Source organism: Sapajus apella, unplaced genomic scaffold (genome assembly GCF_009761245.1).
Source record: "Sapajus apella isolate SASKATOON/1434 unplaced genomic scaffold, GSC_monkey_1.0 scaffold40, whole genome shotgun sequence".
Taxonomy (NCBI): domain Eukaryota; kingdom Metazoa; phylum Chordata; class Mammalia; order Primates; family Cebidae; genus Sapajus; species Sapajus apella.
The window spans coordinates 3,365,738-3,379,582 of record NW_022436980.1 but is presented as its reverse complement, the minus strand read 5'-3'; the positions used below and the strand labels follow the sequence as shown (position 1 = coordinate 3,379,582).

General features: G+C 38.5%; 1 pseudogene across 1 annotated transcript; it reads right to left on the bottom strand.

Annotated features, from left to right (window-relative positions):
- Window positions 1-3,521: 3,521 nt before the first annotated feature.
- On the bottom strand, window positions 3,522-13,247 carry LOC116565579 (annotated as a pseudogene). Its single transcript, XR_004275513.1, has one exon. The product of XR_004275513.1 is annotated as an actin, cytoplasmic 1-like (transcript).
- Between the last annotated feature and the right edge of the window lie 598 nt (window positions 13,248-13,845).

The window sequence follows — 13,845 nt, the reverse complement described above, 5'->3', positions numbered from 1 at the left end:
ACACTGTCCTAATGGAAATGAAAGCATTAATACAACTAGAAGATTCTTTACTTTCCAGGTTTTAATTAAAATCACAGGCGTTAAGAAGCAAAAGTGCCTTCATGGAATACAAGTCTAATGAAGTATTTCCTTGCCTAGCACAGAGCTCTGTGTGCAGTCCCAGCTTGCTGGCACCAGCCACTGGAAAATCCAACCCCCTTGTAACTAGAAGAGCTCTCTGAAAATTAGAAAAGCAAATCATAGCACATTTTGTTTTTTCAAATAAATATAGTTGCCAAGTCAGAGCTAGGAAAAACAATACCAAGTCATAAGTTAAACACACACACACACACACACACACACACACACACACACACACATAAAACCTCAGAACATGTTATGTTAATTAGCTACCTAGAGGACTAGAGGCAAATGTGTTTGTTCTATGTGCTGAAGAGAGGGAAAGGTCTCAGCTCAGGAAACAGGAACGTGGAAACACGGCAAAAACTATCTAAGTAAGAGGGCAGAGAGAAAGGGAACAAGAGGAAAGGACTGAACAAGTTTTGCTAGCAGATGACGGTGAAAAAGAAGCCTAGGAAGAGACTTTGATTAAAATGCCCACCATGTGACTGCCACTCAGCTGACACACTCTTTCTTTTTGCCTCTTAAAGGTATCACCTCAGTTATGCATAGGCAAATTAAGGTTGTGGTAGAATTAAACTGTCTTCCCCGTAAATCAGATAGCAAAAGGGAGCAGTGAGCTATACATATATACATCTCCTATATGTGCAGTTACCAGCTGCTTTGTTTAGTGATAATGATAACGGTGATCATGATGATGATTGTTAATGATAATGACATAAATGATAATGGTATATGCAATATATTAAGTACCAATGTCAGGTAATATGCTAGGTGTTTTACAAGGATCATTTATAGTTCATAGAACAACTCTGGGAGGTAGGTGTTATTTACCCCTTAATAGTATGTACATATACATTACCACAACTGATATGACTATTGAGCGACAGCCTGTATTTGAAAAGAGCTCTTTAAAATAACAGGATTTTTATTTTATTTTATTATTTATTTTGATACAGGGTCTCACTCTGTTGCCCAGGCTAGAGTGCAGTGGTGTGATCTCCACTCACTGCAACCTCAGCCTCCTGAGCTCAGTGATTCTCCCACCTCAGCTTCCTGAGTAGATAGGACTACAAGAGCACACCACCACGCCCTGCTAATTTTTGTATCATTTGATAGAGACGGGTTTTACCATGTTGGTCAGGCTGGTCTTGAACTCCTGACCTCAAGTGATCCACCCGCCTTGGCCTCCCAAAGTGCTGGGATTACAGACATGAGGTACCGCACCTGGCCAAGAACTGGATTTTTAAAAAGAGTATTCTGGTTGTCCTTAAAGACTAAAATACACACACGCATAATATATATATTCTTAGCCATATTCATATATGTACGTATGAAGGGGATGGATGTGATAAGGAGCTAACATTTATTGAATGTTGTCTTTTTCCCAGGCACCTGCTGGGTTCATATTTTATTTTAACTCAATTCTCAAAATGTCTTATAAGATGTGTATTTATCACTCTTTTTGTGGTATGTTGGAAACTGATGCCCTGATTTTTAAGAATTTTTGCCTAAATTCACTAGTAAATGGCACAAGCTGTATTTGAATCTAAGTTGGTCTGACTCTGAATAGCACTGACCAAAATAAGTATAATTCAGACCACACATGAGTCACATATGTGATTTTAAAGTTACCGGTGGTCCTGGTATACAGCTATGCACACCACAACCGTGGTCAATTGTCACCTTCTCTTGGTTCCTGGGTTGACCCAGAATCAAGGATTTTATTTTCTAGTGATTATCGGTATGATTCCTCTTGACAACCTTATGATGCCTCCACGTAAGTAGGCAAAGTTGAGTAAGGAGTAAGTTCTCAGCTCCCATCACTACTGTGCTTTCTAAGAATGCACACAACAGCTCCAAAGACTAGCACAGTTTCAGGCAGGAAAACTAAGCCTGCAGGGACAGATTTCCTCTTTACTGGCCTTCATCTGTCAAAGGCATTTTTCTGTTAGTTTATTTTGCCCCTCCAATCAGAGAAATAAAATTCATATGAGAAACCAAGTATACACCTATATATACCAACTATATTGATTTAAAAATACACCCTTTCATAATAGAGGAGTGAATAAAATTATAGTGTGTAGATTAGGAGTTAGTGCCACAGAGATGTGTAACAATGGCTGTTATGATGATGTAGTTTAATAACACAAGCATTTCTCACTTCAACACTGTTACCATATTCCTAGAAGTATTCACTCTAAACACCATATGGACATCCTTTAAGAAAATAAACATTGGCCATTGATTTACTTGCAAATTTAGGTGTTTTATATTGGGCTTTCTTAAAGCAGGGTGCATTCTCTAAGAAATATGTGGGCAAAGGTTAGATTTATCCTAATTTCTTAATGACTATAGGCAAGAAGAGTGTACATTAATTAATTACTTGGCCGGGTGCGGTGGCTCAAGCCTGTAATCCCAGCACTTTGGGAGGCCGAGGCGGGTGGATCACGAGGTCAAGAGATCGAGACCATCCTGGTCAACACGGTGAAACCCCGTCTCTACTAAAAATACAAAAAATTAGCTGGGCATGGTGGCGCGTGCCTGTAATCCCAGCGACTCAGGAGGCTGGGGCAGGAGAATTGCCTGAACCCAGGGGGCGGAGGTTACGGTGAGCCGAGATCGCGCCATTGCACTCCAGCCTGGGTAACAAGAGGGAAACTCTGTCTCAAAAAAAAAAAAAAAAATAATTACTTGTCCATTAATCTAGTGTGGTTGTTGAAAGGATTAATATATCCAGACATCTTTAAAGATAACCATAGAAAGACATTGATTCAGAGGAGTGGCTAGAATAGAAGACTTATTCAAATATAGCCACAGTGTGTTCCATGCAAGACACCGTGCATAGAAATAAATGTTACTTGTCTTCAAGGGTTTTTCATTTAAAAATGGATACACTGATTATAAAACTGTAAAAAAATGTATAAAGCATTAGTAAATAATAATTACATACACTTTTCATTCTCATGTTCTTTGTATATATGTTTCAAATTTTCTAGTCAATCTTAATTTAAATGTATTGACAGACCATAACTTCAGTGCACCATTCTTTATTGCCCACCCAACATATGCTTGGTGAGTCTAACCAGCTATAAATAATAGAATTGAATTATTAACAAGGCACGTATCTCCCTAACCAAATCATAATCCTTTATAATATGCTCGTGTTATAACATTATAAAAGTAATTTGACCATTTTACATTTCTCTTTTGATATTGATTTAAATAATTTAGTAGACAGTCTTTGGAATTTTTAGTGATTTCTTAAAATCATATTTTTAAAGTAAATAAACTATCATGCCTTTACTTAACCCCTAAATATAGTAGGTATTATGCTAAGTGCTTAATAGATATTAAATCATAATTTAACATTTTAATTTTCTTTTTTTTTTTTGGTATGTGTGTGCATTTTTATTCAACTGGTCTCAAATCAGTGTACAGGTAAGTGCTGGCTGCCTCCACCACTCCCAGGGAGACCAAAAGCCTTCATACATCTCAAGTTGAGGGACAAAAATGGGGCAGCCACAAAGGCTAATATCTTTCAAAATAAAAAAGTATTAAGGCAAAAATTAAAAAAAATTTGCATTACATAATTTACATGAAAGCAATGCTATTACCTCCCCTGTATGGACGTGGGAGAGTACTGGGTTATTCTCCTTAGAGAGAAGTGGGGTTGGCTTTTGGGAGGGCAAGGGACTTCCTGTAATAACGTATCTCACGATATTTGGAATGACTATTAAAAAAAGAATAATGTCCAATCAAAGTCCTAGGCCACATTGTAGAACCTTGGGGGATGCTCCCTCCAACGGACTACTGTCGTCTTCACCATTTCAGTTTTTAAAATCCTGAGTCAAGCCAAAAAAGCAAAACAAAACAAAACAAAGCAAAAAACAAATAAAGCCATGCCAATCTCATCTTGTATTCTGCACAAGTTAGGTTTCGTCAAGAAAGGGTGTAACACAGCTAAGTCACAGCCCACCTAGAAGCATTTGCAGTGGACGATGGAGGGGCCAGACTAGTTGCACTCCTGCTTCCTTATCCACATCTGCTGGAAGATGGACAGTGATGTCAGGATGGAGCTGCCGATCCACATGGTGTACTTGCTCTTGGGAGGAGCAATGATCTTGATCTTCATCGTGCTGCATGCCAGGGTGGTGATCTCCTTCTATACTCTGTCAGCGATGCCAGGGTAAATGGTGGTACGACCAGACAGCACTGTGTTGATAAACAGGTCTTTGCGGATGTCCATGTCACACTTCATGATAGAGTTGAATGTAGTTTCATGGATGCCACAGGATTCCATGCCCAGGAAGGAAGGCTGGAAGCATGCCTTGGGGCAGCAGAACTGCTCATTGCCAGTGGTGATGACCTGGCCATCCAGCAGATCATAGCTCTTCTCTAGGGAGGAGCTGGAGGCCGCTGTGGCCATTTCCTGCTCGAAGTCCAGGGTGATGTAGCAAAGCTTCTCCTTGATGTCACACAGGATTTCCCACTCTGCCATGGTGGTGAAGCTGCAGCCATGCTAGGTGAGGATCTTCATGAGGTAATCAGTCAGGTCCCAGCCAGAAGTCCAGATGCAGGATGGCGTGGGGGAGGGCATACCCCTCGTAGATGGACACAGTGTGGGTGACCCCATCACTGGAGTCCATCATGATGCCAGTGGTACGGCCAGAGGTGCACAGGGATAGCACAGCCAGGATGACCATGTACATGGCTAGTGTGTTGAAGGTCTCAAACATGATCTGGGTCATCTTCTCTAAGTTGGCCTTGGGGTTCAGGAGGGCCTTGGTCAGCAGCACAGGGTACTCCTCGGGAGCCACATGCAGCTCGTGGTAGAAGGTGTGGTACCAGATCTTCTCCATGTCATCCCAGTTGGTGATGATGCCGTGCTCAGTGGGGTATTTCAGGGGTCAGGATCCCTATCTTGCTCTGGGCCTTGTCACCCACATAGGAGTCCCTCTGACTCAGGCCCAAATCATGCCCTGGTGCCTGGGGTGCCCCACGATGGAGGGGAAGATGGCCTGGGGGCATCGTCACCCATGAATCTGGCCTTGCACATGCTGGAGCTGTTGTCCACAATGAGTGCGGCCATATCCTCATCCATGGTGAGCTGATGGTAGGTGTGGACAGGCGGCAGAGTGGTGAGGGTGAGGCTCTGTGCTCGCAGGGTGGACGTGGTCTGGGTGTTCAACAGTTTAGTTTTCATAGAACCCTATACATCACTATCCCCATTTTGCAGCTGAGAAAACTGGGAATCAGAGATATTAACGAAAAGATACAAGAATACACAACTGGTAAATGGCTGAACCAGGCTATATACCCTAGAACTCCTGAACTTTCATCTCCAGAATGTTCTTACAATGAGAAAAATGTGATTTTTGAATCAAGTCTTGAATAAACCGAGAGTGGTCAACTTGGGTAACACTATTTGGATCGAAAAATAAAGGATGATTTTAAAGTAATAAGTTTTCTTTGTGATTCATAAAATAATTATATTCCCCCCAAAATTTTTCATAATATGAGCAATAATATTATTAGAATAATGACATAAGAATCTATAATAATCAGCTCTCTCTATATATTCTAGTTTACTCATTTAAGCTGTATTCTTACTGTTTTATAGTCTTATCTTTTAATTACTTGAGCTGAGAGGAGGTTGAGGGTTAAATTTGAAGTTCCTGAAGGTGCATTCAAAGACATGGGCCATTGAGTGTCTTCCAAAGGGATAGCTGAGCATTAATATGGGCACATCATGCTTGAGGAGCCCAAGGGAATAGCAGACAATCAAGGCATCATTGTATAGCAGAAGAGTCAGTAGTAAAACTAGGAAGAGACCATTTGCAGTCTCTTTAGTTCGTGTCTAGGATTCATTTTCTATATGTATAAGATAAACTAATGATGCCCAATTCACACTGGTCCTGCAAGGATCAAAACAAAATAAGTGGAAATCCTATGAGTCGCTGTCTGACTGATAGAAGCACAGAGTGTCAGTACCTCTCCTTCCTCTTCACTGAAGCTCATCCGAGTCTTGAGTAGGAAAAATTTTCGGTAAGGACAAATGCAAAATACACAAACAGCTAATCAACACTCAAGAGTTAGCCTGTGCAGATTGAGAACTGGTATCAATCTGTGAGATTAAGGTTTCTGTTCTCTATAATTTAGAGAAAAATGGAAACTGAACCAAGGATCAGGGTGAAGAAAATGAACAGTGCTTACAGAGTGGTATAAAGTGCTGTGATTTTCTTTCACAGCAAACATCGCCAGGTAGCACACATGTTCTCTCTCATACACATTTCAAAAGACAAATCATGTGATTTTGTAACCACTCACATGTTCATGCTCAAATGAATGCCAAGCCAGTAAATTCCTTGGAGAGTGTACAATGTCAACAGAACACTTTGCTACAAAAGTTTTTGTTGTATACAAAGATGCCACTCTCTTTACAACTGTGCCTCTCCAGATATGTTTTCCCAGAGGAAGATAAAGCTTAAGGAGCAAAGGTGGGAGGAAGGGACTGAACAGGAGACACATTACAAGTGAGACTCAGAACAGATGACAGATATAAATGGCTTTAGGAAAACACTTTCTTCATCTTTCCATTTCACACTTGGATGGCTTCAACAGTTTTATGGACCCTCCCAACCCCTACCCCACCTCCTATAAATGTTTTATGTAATGTCGGCCTATCACTGTGCTTGCACGATAAACATGACAAGCATGCTGCCAACATCCACCCCAAGGAGGTACTGGCAAGGCCACAGCCTGAGCAAATGGATGGGAATCACATTAACACACGCTTCTAAGGTAAATCAGAATAGAAACATCAGACAATAAGACACCGATTCTCAGACATTTTGTGCAGGAGCTGAATCTACTATTGCTACTGAAAGGACTGGACAGGGGAATGCCTGTCACAGTTACAGATTTTCTGGTGGGTGGGATGGAGGTAGGAGTGACAGAACCACCTATCAGCCACACCGGAGATGATTGATAAGCCAGAAAAAACAGGCAGCGAAGCCGAGCCTCTCTCCAGAATCCATTTGTTATTTCTGATCTCTCTCTCTCTCTCTCTGTCTCTGCCTCTCTCACACTGTAGCTAATCAGTGGTGATAGATGAGGGTAGATATTCCCTCCTTCCTTCAGGCACCCAATTGCATTTTCTCTTGCTTGTCACCAGGTCTATCATCCATTTCTCAATGAGTCCTTTACACAAATAAGAAAAGAGCCATTCTCTCCCTAGAACTGTTAATGCAAGTCCTGAAGTATTGAGAAAAGGAAAAGATCAAAGGATTTTTTTTGTTTTGTTTTACTCATAAAGGGACAGAGGAAAAGCATTTCCAGGAGAAATGCACTGAGTAATCAGTGTCAAGTGTGGAAGGGGAAGTACAAATAAAAATGCAACAAAATTGGATAGCTGGGAGTAACATGATTTGGCAAGAGTCTAGCCCTCATCCCTGTGTCCCCATTTGAATTGGATGTAGTTATTCCAATTGGCTCATTAAGGCAGCCCAGGCACCAGTGTAGCTGGTGTTTACAGGACCTTGTCATTTGCATGCCTCTACTGATGACCCACTCAAATAAAAATGGACAAATTTTGGTCATATCTCATTTTCATATCTTCAAGAAGTATAAGGCAGTAAGTAGAGTTGTAAAATTAAGGCTATAAGCGACGTGTGTTAACATGATGAGGCTAGAACATTCAGTACTTCACATTGGCTGGGATTCATTTAGAACCCAGCACATGGTGGATGCTCAAAATATTGGATCCAGCATCTGCATGTGAAGCCAAACAGCTTCACAAGAAACAGTCAAACTGAATATTTTGGTCCTAATATATTTGGTTATGTACATGAGGGACATTTTAAATCAGGAGCTCTACAACGTGAAGACAGGGACGTGATAATGGTGATGAAAACAAAAATAGCCATGATCCCAGTGATAGTCACAATAAATAGAGACTTGAGAAACGTGACCCATCAGGGTAGTATCTTCTTAAACAAACTCCTTTAAATTGATTTAAAAGACTAAGTGCCCACCTTTCTCAAAAGGAACTCTATTGTATACCGTGGAGACTTACAAATAGGAACTCCTATTAACTAAATTAAAATCTGTATCATCTTTGCAAAATTATCTTGTTAATAGATATGTCAGGACCAGGTACTGCTATTTGAAGAAATCTGTTATACATTAAAAGAAGGTATTATATTTATGTATAAGTTTCTTGGTCAGAAATACATTGTTGAATTAAACAGGGAGAAAAGATTTGGCCAACCTACCACCTCATGAAGATAACCTCATAAAAGGAGGAGAGTATATTGGTGTTACTTATGCATAGGGAGGAATGGATATTTTTATCAGACTGTCAAAAACAAACTTCTAAATGTTTACATTTAAAGATATGTAAATTAAAAAATATGTAATATGTAAATATAAAATATGTAAACTAAAAAAGCTTCCTACATATGTTGCTGCCTTAAACCAAAGTGTACATTTCCATGTTCTAGAATTTATATATATCCTCATATAGTTTATATTTCTGTAATTATAGTATATATCCATTATGATAAATACGAAACCTAAAAGTGTCAATGAGTGCACCAAGAGTGTTGGGCATGAGAGGACTCTTCAGCACCATTTCTAAACCATGGTTGTATGATGATCGTGTATACAATGCTCAGACTATTTCGCCTGATAGCTATGCTTCTGTCAATTTATTAGCATTAATATTGTATTAAAAACAATACTTTAAAAATACACTTATAAGGAAAATAATGCTGAAAAACAATCAGTTCAGCACCATAAATTAGAAAAATGAATGAAGCCCTTTGGGGATTAAAATTACCCCCAAAGGGCTTCATTTTCTTTTGGCCTAAAGTCAACATCATTATCTAGTTACAAAACAGGTGCTGCAAATTCTACCCTGACAATAGGCACCAGTGTGCAGTTGAAATAACTCGATGATGTTCCTTTGATACAGTTACTTAAATGGCCTCAGCAGACACATTTTTAGCCTAAATTATTTTGTGGCAATCAACCTTTATAAAAGAAAAAAACGAAGCAACTATGGAGCAATTTGATTACCACCTTATATCCTAATCATGTTCATGAGTGACTTGGAACTCTCATATGAATTGACTCTCTAAGAAGCCTATTTGGTATTATTCGAGGTGTAAATACATAAACAAATAATTTAACATTCAGGCCCTTGATTATCAAATGATTTTCCAATCCTTAATTCATTGCATTATTGTTCAACCCTAAACTTTGCTTTAATAATATAAAATACATTCTGAGAATTATTTATGTGAATGAGGGTTCAGGAATTGCTGCCACACAGTGATGGTTTCTCCTTGTTCTATCAGAGTGGCTCCTTATTTGAGAAGAGCATATAACCTACCCAAGGAGCATGAGTCTATGAAGGCATCATCCTTTAGTTTTTGTACCCTGAGGCACAACTGTTTGGATAAGTATCGACATTTCACCCTTCATCAATGCTAAAATTTAGCGCCGAGTTCCTACAATAAAGGCTTATGTCTTCGGCCTTTTTCTTATTAATCCTATTACGTTTGTCTTTATGAGCTCTCCTAGTTCCTTTCACTCCCTCCGGGGCTTAGCTGCAAATGAGATTTCACATCTCAGTGTAAAATAACCCGAACATTTTTCTATAAAATTAAATAAAAGTCCTCCATTCTGGCACTACATGCCTAGAATCCAATTTCTGGAACCAATGTCTTTCCCAACGCCTCATTGTCTTCTTGCCATCTCACTTTTCTTAGCACTAGGAGCAATTTTTTTTTTCTTTTTCTTTTGCATTCAAATGATTTACTGGTGTGGGAAGTAAGAACAGTATCTGGTGGTCAGAATGAATAGTGGAGAGCAGAATCCTATGCCCATTTTTCTGAAGACATTGTATGACTAGGACTGAAAACTAGTCTTTCCTGTTGCTCAGGCCATCTCTGTTCCTCTCTGCTAGTCCGTGCCTGTGCTTCTGGAGTGAACTAGCTACAATCACACACACAAACCCAATCCTTTGACACTTCTCCTTGAAAATGAATTAGAGTTTCTCAAAAATAAAGCTCAGAGGATAAACAAGTCCTAGGCACACTGCAAAAGGTTTAGTTCTTTGAAGGCATTTCAAGTATCAGAAGCATCCCATCTTAATGGACGTAAGTCCAAACACACAAGCCAAACAAGTGCCAGGCAGCTCAGGAATCCCTCAGAGCATTCCATCCAGTACATCCAGGTGTGATTACAGGTGAGTAGAATTTTTCACTTAAAGAAATTCCAGGTAGTATTGAGGTCTTATAAATAGTAACGTTTTTTAAATAACAAAAAGAAATGATTCATTCAAACATTTTGCATCCTCCTCAAGATCTTGCTTAAATTTAGATCACAGGTGCAATGTTAATAAAATTCCACTTTCTGAAGTTTTCTCTCTATATAAATTGGCAATGGATGGCAATGAATTATGCACACAGAAAATACCAAGTAAATCTAGTTTAGTGAAAAGTATGTTAAATTGCCATCCTAGTTATTTTCTGATCCAAGAAGAGTCTCCATATTTTTAAACTTCAGAAATTACTTTGGAGATCTTTCACCCACTTTTAGCCCAAAAATTTTTTAATCACTTACACACGGAGGAAAATCTATACAGAGATACAGACAGAAATACTTCCAGAAGGTGACACCAAGGTGTGAAACAGCTAGGTAAATGTAGCAGGAAGTGTTCAGGACAGAGGTAAACTGGTCACATCATTACATCTATCCTAAAAATACTTACATGCTTCAACAGAAATAAATAAAATGCACATCAAACATTTTGTGGTGCTCCCCACCTGTCAGAGAACCCTAAAAGAAATGAAGCCTAATGCTGCTTCTAACTCTCTATGGTCCTACTATTAATTTAAGCAATTCTTTTGAAACTGAGCTATAGCAATGGGATAGCCACTAAATGAAATGAATGCTTCACATCACTGAAAAGTTTCAATGGGATTAAAATAACCCTACTAATATTAGCTGGGCTGACTAAACTATTTTGCCTTGGGAATTTAATCTGAAATTATATCGGCTTCTGATTAAATAAAAAATAATTCTTATTGAAAGTAATTCTTCTATAGAAAACAGAATCTCATTGGGAAAGGTACCACCATTTATGAGAGGTAGAATTCTAGCCATGAAAATATCACATGAAGAAGGCTGAATGTGAATTTGTATACAAGTTATAAAAGAAGGATTGACTGACTGCATGTATCAAAGGCTTAGAAATACCACTTGAAAATATGAATATGTTTGCTATAGACACTATTTTTATATCATCACTACAAGCAAAGTGAAGTACATTGAGAATATATTATAAAGAAGATAATCCAGTTGCTTTCTAACTGACATAAAATTTACCATATTAAATAGCAAATGTATTTTGCTGACGTAACTTCCAGAGAGATATTTCACTTTTGCTTATGCTAATTCATAAAGAATGCATCAGGTCTATGAGGCAAGTCCAATCAGTAGTAATGATGTAAAAACATTATGGCCAAGGTTTTGTATGCTTTATTGACAGGATGGCATAACTATATGACTTTTTGGAGTTTCAGAGATAAATTTTGAAAAGATTCAGATAAAAAATATTGTTTTCCTCCTGATAGATTTGCAAATACTCAGTGATTATTGCTTGTACTAACCTATCATGATTCTACATCTTTTTCACAGAATATAAGAAGTTCTTAACCATGTTAGTGGCTGCTGTATATAAGAGAGGTACTTTAAAAAGGAATATTTCAGGCTGTTAAGCCTAGAATCCACGAGTCAAGTGGATACAAACATCAGCTTATACCTCAAAATTGACTTATTAGACTGCTGCTGGGTGAATACCTACTTGCAGCATGCCAACTTTCTGGAAGCAAACAGAATTTTGAGGGGTTCCAAATCAATTGGTATATAAAATCTAACTCTGTCTACACTTTTTAAAAGTCTTCTGTCATCTGACCTAATCCTATCTACCTAAGGCCATTTCCTTCTAAACAAATCAAGCTAATAGTCTCATGTTGTGCAACATATACCATACTTATAACCAAAAGCCTTTCATCATATTGTTCTTCTTACTTAGTATTCTCCTTCTTGACCCTTCATCCATCTAAATCCCAGCCATCCTCCTCCTGTCCAAGCTCAAATTCAAACTCTTTCACAAGGGCTTAGCCAACATTCTCAGCCTTTGCCCATCTCCTCCAAATTTCTAAAGAACATAGTATGAACATGTCCCAAACTATAAGTTTATTCCATCCAGATATTTTAATCTTTTCAAGTATATTGTGATCTCTCCACAGACCTGGCTCTCATCTGAGAATTCTAAATATCTCACTGTACCTAGTAGGACTCTAATTGTATAATGAGTTTTCAATACGAATTGAAGGGGAAAAAATAGTCATGAACACATACTAATGAATATCTTAGAAACTGATTTTGCCAAATAATTATGTAAGAATACAACTTACATAATTGTTCATGACAATATATGTAAGAATTCAGTTTTCAAGAGATATGAAAAGTATAAAACTGGTCTTCTTAAAATGGGTTGGAGTTTGCAAGTTAAATTCTAAGTGATTATTGGACTGACTGATCACTAGGATCCTTCTTAGATAGAAATGGCCATCTCTTTAGAATGGATTGAAGTAAGCAGTTGGAATAGGAGGTCATATTTGACTTACAAATATGAGGCAGCAACTATTGCCTCAATTAAGTTAGTATTATCTTGACATAAGCTTTTCTTTCATTGGAATAAACACCTGAGGAATCAGCCAAATGGGTGTTAATGATAAACATACAAGACTGAAGCCCTTTCTTGACTGAGGAGAAACAGAAAAGACCTGATCTCCATATACTCCTCAAAGAAAACCATTGCTATTTTGTAGACACTAACATGTAGACAATAACATGTAGACATGAGCAGGACTCCTATTTGTTTTATATCTAGCTCTAAAGCAGCTATCGAAGTTTGTTCTCTATGTTTAAAGATATAACTGTATGTTTATTGAATTTAGAAAAAGAGTACAAGTGCCAAGATAAATATATGTTGTTAGCGTTTGCAAATAAAATGCATTAAAAATAAATATATTGTGGAAGACAGTGTGGAGATTCCTCAAACACCTAGAAATAGAAATTCCATTTGACCCAGCAATCCCATTACTGGGTGTATACTCAAAGGATTGTAAATCATTCTCTTATAAAGACACATGCACATGTATGTTCATAGAGGCACTGCTTACAATAGCAAAGACCTGGAACCAACCCAAATGCCCATCGATGATAGACTGGACAAGGAAAATGTGGCACATATACACCATGAAATACTATGCAGCCATATAAAAAACAATGAGTTCATGTCCTTTGTAGGGATATGGATGAATCTGAAAACCATCATTCTCAGCAAACTGATACAAGAACAGAAAATCAAACACCTCATGTTCTCACTCATAGGCGGGTGTTGAACAATGAGAACACATGGACACAGGGAGGGGAGCGTCACACACTGGGGTCTGTTGGGGGGGCCAAGGGAGGAACATTGGAGGGTGATGGGGAGGTCAGGGAGGCATAACATGAGGAGAAATGCCAGATGTTGGTGATGGGGGGATGGAGGCAGCAAACCACATTGCCATGTGTGTACCTATGCAACAATCCTGCATGATCTGCACATGTACCCCAGAACCTAAAGTACAATACAAAAAATTA